At 44.5% G+C, this 12,050-nt stretch overlaps 1 protein-coding gene across 8 annotated transcripts in view; it reads right to left on the reverse strand.

The window, feature by feature from the left end:
* Positions 1–12,050, reverse strand: part of KCNH7 (potassium voltage-gated channel subfamily H member 7) — a 478,957-nt gene that overhangs the window by 150,138 nt on the left and 316,769 nt on the right. The window lies entirely within an intron of this gene.

A 12,050-nucleotide genomic window follows, 5' to 3' on the forward strand; every position in this document is an offset into this window, starting at 1 on the left:
CAGTCTGAAGACTCCTCTTGCGTGTATGCGGCCAGTGCCTCTCCCAGCAGCAGGGTGGGGACTGTGTGAATGCCAGGATGTGGATAAACAAGAATCAGTTTTTCAGAGCCAGGGTAATGCCGCACCTAGTCTCCAGTGTGATCTCACCCTAACTTCAATCCTTGAATCTCTTTTTTCTGGGAACTGTATTGGTTAGTATTGACTTTTGGTGATACATGCCCACTTCAAGTTACTCCTTTCTTTCCGGGGATATAGGTAGAGAACCAGTGATGAGCAAGGTAGAAGATATTGGATTTATATCCCGCCCTCCACTCCGAAGAGTCTCAGAGCGGCTCACAATCTCCTTTACCATCCTCCCCCACAACAGACACCCTGTGAGGTAGATGAAGATATTGGATTTATATCCCACCCTCCACTCCGAAGAGTCTCAGAGCGGCTCACAATCTCCTTTTCCTTCCTCCCCCACAACAGACACCCTGTGAAGTAGATGAAGATATTGGATTTATATCCCGCCCTCCACTCCGAAGAGTCTCAGAGCGGCTCACAATCTCCTTTCCCTTCCTCCCCCACAACAGACACCCTGTGAGGTAGATGAAGATATTGGATTTATATCCCGCCCTCCACTCCGAAAAGTCTCAGAGCGGCTCACAATCTCCTTTCCCTTCCTCCCCCACAACAGACACCCTGTGAGGTAGATGAAGATATTGGATTTATATCCCGCCCTCCACTCCGAAGAGTCTCAGAGCGGCTCACAGTCTCCTTTACCTTCCTCCCCCACAACAGACACCCTGTGAGGTGGGTGGGGCTGGAGAGGGCTCTCCCAGCAGCTGCCCTTTCAAGGACAACCTCTGCCAGAGCTATGGCTGACCCAAGGCCATGCTAGCAGGTGCAAGTGGAGGAGTGGGGAATCAAACCCGGTTCTCCCAGATAAGAGTCCGCACACTTAACCACTACACCAAACTGGCTCTCCTATAAGCAGGTAGCACTGCTTATATTTCAGGTAAATGCTAAGCAGTCAATAAGATGAAAGCCAATGTCATTTTCTGTTTCTAAAAGGCCAATTGCTATAAGTGTATAACTTGAAGCAAAGAACATGCAGCAGAGAAATATTTTTTTTAAAGTATAAGTGCCTGGTGAGGGGAAGGAGAGTGTGGGAACTAGGTGAAGGCCAAGTGAATGGGTCACAGGCAAAGCGAATGTCTGACGGACTGTTTTGGGGAACCTGGACTGGACCATCCAAGGCCATCGGCCCAAAAGGAATAGAAACCACTTTCAAGGAGAAACTACATGTTTTAAACAGATGCCTGTTGGGCAGTGATATTCCAGGGAAACAAAACCTATGCCATATTGGACATCTGCGCATGCTTACAGCAATAAGTTTCTTTTTCTTGATAATGATATAATGAGCATCTGCGCACGTCCGAAGTGAATGAAGAAACAACAGCTTTAGACTTCTTGGCTTTTTAGTTACCCGAAGTCTCCATTTATCACAATAAATGCCCTGTCTGCTTTTGTAACCTCAACTGGTTGCGTTTATTGTAGTGCTTTAGCACACCAGGCAATGAACCCATTTGGGCAACACTAGTGTAGGCTGAGCGTAGAGGGCAATGTGGTTTGCATCCACAGGCTCATTCTTGCATACTTGTAAAACAAAGGAAGAAAAACTTGAGACATTTCTCAGTGGCTTAGATAGCTTCACATTAAATGGCTGCGTGGGCCAAGGTACATTCATTTGTACACGGATGGTTTAATGATATGCGGATGTGGGGTGTGGCTCGGTGGCAGGGCATCTGCTTTGCATGCAGAATGTCCCAGGTTCAGTCCTCAGTATCTCCAGTAAAAATGATCAGATAGTAGGTGACGTGAAAAATCCAAAGCCTGAAAGACTTGTGACAGCTGCTGCCAGTTAGAGCAAATACTGGCTTTGATAGACCAATGGTCCGACTCAGTTTAAGGCAGCTTCATTTGCTCATTTGCGCATAGAAGGAAACAGAGCTGTCCTACCAGTATATGCTCAATAATCATGTCTGCTATCTACAGTGTGGTGTCACATTTTTTAATAACTCTGCTGACACAAGGTATTGAAGTGGAGGCCACATTTTCTGGAACGGTAAAGAAAGAAGTCCAGAAGCATGACTGAAAAGGTCACATTTAATAAGGATGGAAGCTACTTTTTTATTCGGGTTTATTACCTACTCTTTCTCATTTTCATTTATCTGTAACATCAAGATTTATCTCATGAGATCATGACTGATCAAGAAAGGGTATATAATGAAGTTGTTCCGCAATATTATCCCTTCTACAAAGAGAAAGAGAATGGCTGTTTAACTGAAAACGGTTACAGCAATGGTATTTCTTACATTAATGGAGAATATACAAATGTGATCTACCTCCCATGAGCTACATCATAATGTGCTTCTGTTCACACAAGTGTGTGTCTGCAGTATCCATAGATATCCCACTCAGGGTTCAGACTTGATCCCAGGATCTTTGTGGGTGCTACCTTCACGTTGCTCCATATGGGAGAATGAACCCTCCTGCATTCTGCTGCTGGGATTGCATGCATACTGCTCACACAGCTCTGGAGTGGGACAGCAGGACAGCATGCATGAACCTACATCTTTGCTCAAGAATCCTTTCTTCTGGCCAAGCATTTCCTTCTCCCTTCGCATGAACATGCAACCAGCTATTTCCTACACTCTCAAGCCTCACAAGGCAGCTCACAGTCATAAGGCATCAAAACATAACATAGCGAAAAAGCAACTCCTCTCTAAGAACACAGAGCCATGGTGGATCAGACAAAAAGGCCCATCAAATCCAGCATTCTGTTCATACAGTGGCCAACCAGCTACCTCTAGGAAGCCCACAAGCTGCAACAGCATTATCCTTCCTGTGTCCCCCAGCAGCTGATTTAAAGAGGCACACTATGTCTGGTGCTGGATTAGTAGCCATTGTATCCATCTCTCACACACATATAATTAAAAACCTTATTTTAAAAGCCTGAGTGAAAAAGGGAATGTTCTAGCCTGATTCTTAAAATACATAAGCACAAGGGGGACCACCATAGAGATGGGCTTTCATATGCAGGGTGCTACCAAGGGAACTATCCTTTCCCTTGTGCCTACCCACCTCACTTCTGGCAAAATACAGAGGCCAGGGGCTCTTCACTGTTAGGCAAAAACATAGCAAAGAATGTGAACTTTTAGTATTTGATACAGATGGATAAGCTGATCTCTCAATGCCACCACACTGATCAGTTAGGGGTGACTGTGTATACCCAGTCATACAGGTGCCATTAGGAGACAAAGATAGTGCGCAACCTTCATCCACAGACCAGCAATGTGCATTTTGTCGAGAAAGCTTTTGCCTAGCAGCGTATGTATGCTTGACAAAATTTGTCACGGGGTGGGAATGAGTGAAGTACATTAGGTATTTTGCAGTGTGCATGAAACTGAGTTCTAAAACAGTATATAACTCAATTGTGCAAGCTAAAGACATCAAAGCTTAAGCAATCGCTGGAGTTCCATGTTTGTCAATTGCACTGCACGTTCGTAAATCAGGATCATTCATAGAATTCCCTTGCATTCCCTCACATAGAAAAGGTTGTCCCCCCCCTCCCTCCTCCTTTCACTGCTGTTCTATTTTAGTAAATTCATGGTGGTACAGATGGTCTCTTCTGCTCCGCTAGGTTAATATGACCATGTTAGGCTACGTTGCTGATTTAGCTGTCTATCTGTAGCTCAGCTGGAAAGAACATGCAGTTAGAATGTTGGTCACCACTAATACTTTCAGGCAGGAAACAGAAAATCCAGGAGTAGATTTGCCATTCTTTTTTACATTGAGAGGGATTCTTTCATCCCAGTTACCTGCTGCACTTTTAAAAATACCTGAATGATCTATTAAGATATGCCACACTTTAGTGGACAAACAGTCAAAAAGTGATGGGCTGTCTTATTCCTATATCTTAAAAAAAAAAAAAATCCTTTAATTTCCTAATTCCTTTTGTTTTTGAAAGTTCAGTGAGCCTATTCCCAATTCATGTGAGTTACACGGGCATTTTCACACCCTATTCTTTGCACTTGTTCATTTTTATTACTATGTTACATCAACATTTTTATCTTGAAAGAAACGTATCTGGTGTCAATGTGCATTTCTCTTCGGTGATCACGTAGAGGGTTTCCAGCCCTGGTTTATAAAGCAGGATAACATAATGTATAAGAGCTGGGTTCTGTCTGTTGACTAACATCCTGCTGCTTCTCTGGGAGACGTTTTGTCCATTTTAATTTCATCCTTTAAATATTCAGCAACTAGTAATCTAAGATAATGGTTCCATTCACAGTATTTGATCTTGTCCTCCACCGCTGCCTTTTCTACTAATTTCCAGATATGGATGAATGGTGACTGTTTTAAACTAATGGTGCACCAGAGAACTTTCTTCTATGCTGGGGCTCAAAACAAAGGACTGTGGATTTTCCTGTTGCCAATGTGGAGGTGCCAATGTTCACACCTACTGACTTGGCTACTACTAGAGTGGTGTCATCATACACTGAAGTGGAGCCGTTACTGGGGCCCAGGCCCTCTGGCAGCACCCATTGCCACTGACCACACATCTCCCTTGTTGCCCATCTGTCCTTCACTCACACTCTGCATGCAAACACTCTTCTGCCCATGTTCTCAACTGAATACACTGCCCAGCATCATCAGGAAATGGGCATGTGGATGCTGCAGGCATCTGTGAGGACAGCTGGTGAGAGTGCTCATAAGGGGAGAGAAGGATGCACAGGCATGTGGGTCAGTGGGTGAGAAAGCAGGCAGGAGGGGGGTCCTGGAGGGGAGCCCTGGGCCCTTTTTGCTCAAGGCTGCCCAGTGTCAAGCATGAGATCTCAAAATAACCAGTCCTTGGATTCTGAAACAAAGTCAGGTTCATTGATAATCCATGTAGCTCATTCGAGCTGGAGATTGGAACTGATACTTTGTAACACTAGAATACATGCTTTAAGATGGCACATCAAAGGTTCTATAAACAATCCTACATTCCTACACTCAACGCACAGCAGCCAAGAAGGTCAGTGCGCCTGCTCCGGCTGCAACGCCACTGAGGATGTTCTCCGCAGCTGAGAACGAAACGCCTGGAAGGAAAACTTTCTCCAGTAGAACACGGCACTTGAGCCCGAAAGATTCTACAAACCCTAATCCTACATTCACGTGTGAAATTCACATGCTGAGCTTCTTATCTATATTGTGACTAGCACATCCTGGGTTCAGGCCTGGCTGAGTCCGAGAACAAGTCCCAGGAGGTCTTATCTTCAAAGAGGACATCCCTGCATTTGTTAGTAGAAGCGAAAGAAGAAAGGTGGGGGTTGCTACTTTGATGTGCCTACATTCAGTTCAGGGTTAGTAACAATTCTATGATCTGGGTGCTATAGTAGAGAATAAACATACAATGCTTGACACCCAGAATCTGGAACTAGTCCACCTACTGCTGAAGACAGATGGCTTTGAGATTTGGGTGATGTTTGGTTACAGAGTGTGAGAATGAGTATAGGCCTGGAAAGACCAGAGTAACACATGTCATTTGCTTCCAGTTTGAAATCCATCAACTGCACCTGAGCTGCCTGCTGGGTGCAGTCAACCTTGCTCCCAACACCCTCTCTCCCCAAATTATGACATGGTGGGTGGAGCTGGCTGTAATTACAGGGGGTTTTTTGTAGCAGGAACTCCTTTGCATATTAGGTTACACCCCTCCCCGATGTAGCCAATCCTCCAAGAGCTTACAGTAGGCCCTGTAAGAAGAGCCCTGTGAGCTCTTGGAGGATTGGCTACATCAGGGGGGTGTAGTCTAATATGCAAAGGAGTTCCTGCTACAAAAAAGCCCTGCTGCACAACTATAAATAGGAAGCACAAGGGTATTGCTAGGCACTCTGGATACTTTCTGAGTGTCTCCCTCTGTCTAGATATCCTCCCAATAACTTAACATGACTCACAGTACCATTCTCATAAGAGTTACTCCCTTCTAAATCCATTGTTTCTAGTAGACTTAGAAGGGTGTAACTCTACTTAGGATGACACTGCCACAGTCATACACTGCAGCTTGCTACATGAAGGAAGGATTTGCTTCAGACTTTCAAGCTCTAGATTGTTGAGCCTGAAAAGATTTATAGTGAAGAACCAACATCTCTAACCCCCTAGCGGGGATTAGTATTCCTCCAAACCAGCAGAATGGAAATCTACAGCAATCTTCTTTTAAAAAGGTACTCTGTTGCTAATGTCTCCTCCCCAGCTGGGTATGCTCAGCAGTTCCGACAGTGAGAGACTTGTAGAGAAATTGTCCATTTTTTTTCATAAATACAGAGAGCAAAGAAGAGCGAGGCATCCTTTAAAAGTGGTTTGACAGTACTTTCTGCTACATAGTACTGCAGAGACTGCTTGTGGAAACAATGAGCAGAACTGATACTTGTCTGATAAATCTTCCCAACAGGCTGTCTGAAATATGGATTCGCTCAATAAAGCAGTTGCTTTGAGCATCCTTTACATCTGGGCAGAATTGCCAGCTGTGCAGGAAGAATCCCGGGGTCAGCCCCCTTGCTGCTGGGGTTTCTGGCAAGTACATATTTTGTGCCGTAGAATCCTCCCAAAGTATAGGTAAGCAGAAATGGGGTAACATGGAACTCACAATGAGTTAAAGCTGTTAATCGTTTAGAGGACAAAAGGGTAAAACAAGGCTTTGTTTTCTGAGTGGGAACAGAGGTATGATAACAAAGCAATTCTCTTCAGTCTAAAAAACTGGGGAAAGATAGCGATAAGTTGTAAAAGCACTGCAGGTAAGAATTCTACAGCATGTGTTAAACTAAAGATCTGGAATGAGAAATTCTGCAAATTGTATTTTTCTCTGCCTTCTTCTTTCTTTTTCCTTTTGCCATCAAGTCACAGCCAATTTAAGGCAATCCTGTAGGGTTATCAAAGCAAGAGATGAACAGAGGTGAGGTGAACAGAGGCATTGCGTGCCTCTGTAGAGCAAACCTGGTATGCCTTGGTGGTCTCCCATGCAAATACTAACCAGGGTTGACCTGCTTAGCTTCCAAGATGGAAGAGATCAGGCTAGCCGGGACCTTTGTCTTTATCTCTAAAGATACTTCTCCAAGGACTCAAAGGGCTGTCATATAGAGCTGGGGTGGCCAACGGTAGCTCTCCAGATGTTTTTTGCCTACAACTCCCATCAGCCCCAGCCATTGGCCATGCTGGCTGGGGCTGATGGGAGTTGTGAGCAAAAAAACATCTGGAGAGCTACCATTGGCCACCCCTGATATAGAGGATGGCGCAGAGTTGTTTTCAGTTGCTCCAGAAGGCTGGACAAGAACCATTGTTTTGAAGTTGAATCAGAAGAGTTTTTGACTAAGCATTAGGAAGAACTTCCTGACAGAGCGGTTCCTCAGTGGAACAGACTTCCCTGAGAGGTGGTGGGCTCTCCTCCTTTGGAGGTTTCTAAACAGAGGTTAGAATGCCACCAGACAGCTGATTCTGTGAATTTAGGCAGATCATGAGAGGGAGGGCAGGAGGGGTTGCATCAGTGCTTAGTTCTCCTGGCCCCTTCTTACACACTCAGGGAAATGCTGTTTGCTGCTTTGGGGTTAGGTAGCAATTTTTCTCCAGGCCAATTTGACCATGGGTCCTGGAGGGTTCCTCAGCCCCCACCTTCTGGGCCCAGAGCAGGTGTCACTGGGAGTGTAGGGGGAGGTATTTGTGAATTTCTTGCATTGTGCAGGGGGTTGGATTAGATGACCCAGGAAGTATCTTCCAACATTATGATTCTATATATACAGCAGGAAGCTGCAGCTCGCCTTCTTGCTCCTCCCTCACAGTCAGGTGAGGCACTGAGGCATGACCCAGGGAGTAAGGAAGAGGACCAAGCCAGGCCCCCATGACAGAGGGAGGGAGGGACAAAGGGAGCAGGCTTCCTCCTGGCAGCCTATTGGAGCCAGGGCTATCTCCCCAACAGACTCCAATGCTGAGGGTTGTTTTGTTGTTTCCCATTTTGGCAGCCTAGGGCCACCTTGTGGAAAAGCCATCCTTGAATGCACCAACTGTAGCCATCTGAGGAATCTATTTAACAGAGCAGTCCTAAGCATCGCCTTTCAAATACATTGAAGTCAGTGGGGTTGGAATGATGCAACTCTGTTTAGGACTGTATTGTAAAACATCCATCCCAACAAACTCAGCATCTGTCGGATATGTCCTCATGCCCCATGATGGCACTGCAGTGCAGAGCAGGGGACAAAAAGGACACTCCTGGCCACTGTGGGTTAAAGAAGAAAGGCCTTGGTAGGTTACCAGATTAACATATTTTGCACTATAATGAAGACAATGGGGACTACTGATGAATGGAAGGAGCCAAAAGAAGTGGGCCAGCTGGCTGAGAGAGCTGGTTTCCTACTAGCTGCTCTGAAGGAGGGAGAGAAGGCTGGCAAACCTCACTCTTCACCTGAGAGGGTGGCCCCCATCATTCACACCTGCTCTGTAGGGAAGGGAACGGGACTGGCTCAATCCAGAAGCCCCGGCTTACATTTCTACAATGGCAATTCAATCCTTCCGCACCATTTGCAGAAATCAGCATTGTGCTATGACGTGCAAGAAATGAGCAATGATGGCTTGGCTCCAGACTAGCATTTCTGAGGGCACAAGAACTTCTGCACATGGAGCAGCACAGCGATCACCCTTCTGTGCCCATGGAAACTTTAGTCTGAATCCAAGCCAATGTTCTGCCTGCAATGTATTTCCTAAAGTTCCCAACACTTGCCTGAGCAACTTGTTTCCCTCAAGGCTTGAACCTATCATTAATGTGATGCCTTTTGTTTGATAAGGACCAATTGGAACTCTCGAATAAGAGACTATAAAATTTTTCGGGAAATGTGACACCAAGGACAAAGCCTGAATGGGAGCTCTAGAAACTGATGATCATCCCGGATGTGCTTGCCTACCCTTTACCATTTTTTGTAGAATCCTAACAGACTCCAAATAGCGGTCTCTTTGTTGAGTTGACCTTCCTCCTTTCCTTTTGCTAAGGTCATATTTTGGGCAGTTTTTGAACTCTTCCTCCTTTCTGGATTCATACTCCTTTGCCTTTCTGACTTTTAAAAACACATGCAAAGGTTGAATGCTTTGAATCTTCTTTTGCTGACACCCACACAGGTTTTCCCAGGTTGCCAAACCTTTATGGTTACATATATGTTCTGTGGTCCTGTTCACCACAATACATTAACCCTGACTGACAGAGAGAATTCTTCTTTCTGTATTCAAGAAGTCCAATAACTCACAGCAATGAGTAATTTCTCGAATTGTTCCTTCACTATTCAGTGATCTTATAGATCACTACCCAGAGAAGACTCTACTTATCTTCTTACAAGTTTTGGAATTATTTATAAAGCTACTACACACTACACTTGAACTTAGCCAAAAGGCCGAGGTGTGATTTTATGAAGCTCTTTATGTATGATGCCAGCCAAGTCTGGCAAAAGATTGTTTCATTCATTCATTCATTCATTCATTCATTCATTCATTCATTCACTCACTCACTCACTTGTTCATTCACGTTTTTTGTTCTTTTTTTCAAGTTCTGAAGGATGACAGTTTCTCTTCAACTCCAAAAGCCCCCACCAAGCTGGTTCTACTCCCGTTGGGAAAATTACAAGTACATTAAGGTTTTTTTTCTTTACTTGCAGTAAAAGCAGCTTGATGGAGATCATCAAGTGGGACTTGGAGAAAAATTGTCCTGTTCCTTTAGTAGAGGTATAGTGTGTTGAAATGGGCAGTTAAAGCTTTTCCTGGCATGGTGGTAAATGACACCAGGTGCTAAACAGCATCCCATTAAACCTCCATTAAAGGGACAGGACATTTCCCCCCAGGCTAGCTGACAGCTTTATTATCACTAGGGAAAAAGCTCAAAAAATTAAGAATTCCCCACCCAGATGTGATGGCTCCCTTCAAAGTCCAACCTTACTGGATGCCTTTTATTAAAACAAAGATTATTGTAATATAACTTGTACCACCTTGTGGAAATATCTGATGATACCATGGATACTCTGGAAGTTTTCATATACAGTGGCTATTGTACTTCCTAGTCTTCCACAAAAGTTGTTCATGGTAGTGGGTGGGGTCAGAGGACAACATGGAGAATGTGGGGGTCTGCAGTAGAAAGACAGACTTGACAAAAATTGCCCCCACTCAAATGGAAGTGCCAGGGCTTTTTTTTTTTTTTTGGTAGCAGGAACTGCTTTCCATATGAGGCCACACACCCCTCGTGTAGCCAATCCTCCAAGAGCTTACAGAGCTCTTAGTACAGAGCCTACTGTAAGCTCTTGGAGGATTGGCTACATCAGGGGGGGTGTGGCCTAGTATGCAAAGGAGTTCCTGCTACAAAAAAAAAGCCCTGGAAGTGCCCTTCTGCTTGCCAAAAAAAGGCGTTGGATCCAACCTGCTGTTCACTGTACAAATGCTTAGGCAATAGGAAGGCCTACATACAGACAGCATCTGTTGATCACATGGAGACTGACACAACTATTCCCCACGAGATCAAATTGTTTTGGTGCCAAGTATAAACAACAACAACAAAAATTTTTTATTTGTATCCCGCCCTCCCCGCCGGAGCAGGCTCAGGGTGGCTAGAATATCATAAACAGAATAAACGGCTGGAATATCATGAAAACAGTCAAATGGAGCAACATTTAATGACCAAACATATTGATGACATGAAAATGAAGCACTGAGCAGCAAGCTGTAATTTTGTATCTGACAGGGTATACCAAGCTGAAGTGCTACCATTTAAATTTACCAGCAAGTTACCCAAGTGTCAAAAACATATCTACACGGCAGGCCATATAACTAGGGGAGTGAACTGGCTTTAAAACAGAGATGGGGAGGATGAAGAATAGGTTTTTATACCCCATTTTTTCTCTCCATTAAGGAGTCTCAAAGTGGTTTACAATTGCATTTTCTTCTCTCCGCACAACAGGCACCTTGTGAGGTAGGTGAGGCTGAGCGAGCGTTCTGAGAGACCTGTGATTGGCCCAAGGTCACCCAGCTGGCTTCATGTGGAAGAGTGGGGGATCAAACCCAGTTCTCCAGATTAGAGTCCACTGCTCTTAACTACTGTATCACACTGCCGCTGTAAGTCATTTTGAATCCAGATTGGGAAGAAAAATAGGGTACAAAGATCTAAATAAAACACATCAACTTAAACTTGCTTATCTTAAAAAGTAGCATGTGATCTTTAATCCAGCAAAATCTCTGTGTCTTCCTTTCTGACACGGTGTGTGTGTGTGTGTGGGGGGGGGGTGGAATCTGCATCCCCTTGAAGTTTCACACCTCTTCCAATGCAGTGGCTTTTGAAAGTGATACACATAGCAAAGTTACATTCAAGTGGATTCTCTGAGTAATGGTGGTGGTGTCCTCTCATGAGAGGAGATCAGCAAGTTCTAGGCTGACCTAATTTATAACCTATAATAATATAATAATAATAATAACTTTATATTTCTATCCCGCCCTCCCCGCCAAGGCAGGCTCAGGGCGGCTCACAACATAAAAATACATTATACATCGAGTTATGCTTATAAAATCATGGTTAAAACAAATTACAGATTATATTAAAATGAACATTAACAATATGGTGCTATAAACATTAGATCTTCAACAGAATTCAGTAACTAACAGCATTTTCAACGGCACTTCCTAGCTTGTCGTTAGTTGAAGGCTATTTTGAAGAGGTGGGTCTTACAGGCCCTACGGAATTGATCTAAGCATCGTAGGGCCCGTACCTCCTCTGGGAGTTGATTCCACAGCAGTGGAGCTGCAATAGAGTTGATTCCACAGCAGTGGAGCTGCAACCTACCAAGCTAATGCGGCCCAAACCAGCCCATATGATAATTTACCGCTTGGTGTGTCATTTGTTCTAGTGACATGAAGCAAGCACAATAGGGGGGGGGGGGGGGTTCAGATTCAACAAAGCCAGAGCAGTCTGGAAACACTACTCCGAAAGCTGGTCTAGACATGGAAACAGA

This window comes from Heteronotia binoei, chromosome 16 (assembly GCF_032191835.1).
Source record: "Heteronotia binoei isolate CCM8104 ecotype False Entrance Well chromosome 16, APGP_CSIRO_Hbin_v1, whole genome shotgun sequence".
Classification (NCBI taxonomy): Eukaryota; Metazoa; Chordata; class Lepidosauria; order Squamata; family Gekkonidae; genus Heteronotia; species Heteronotia binoei.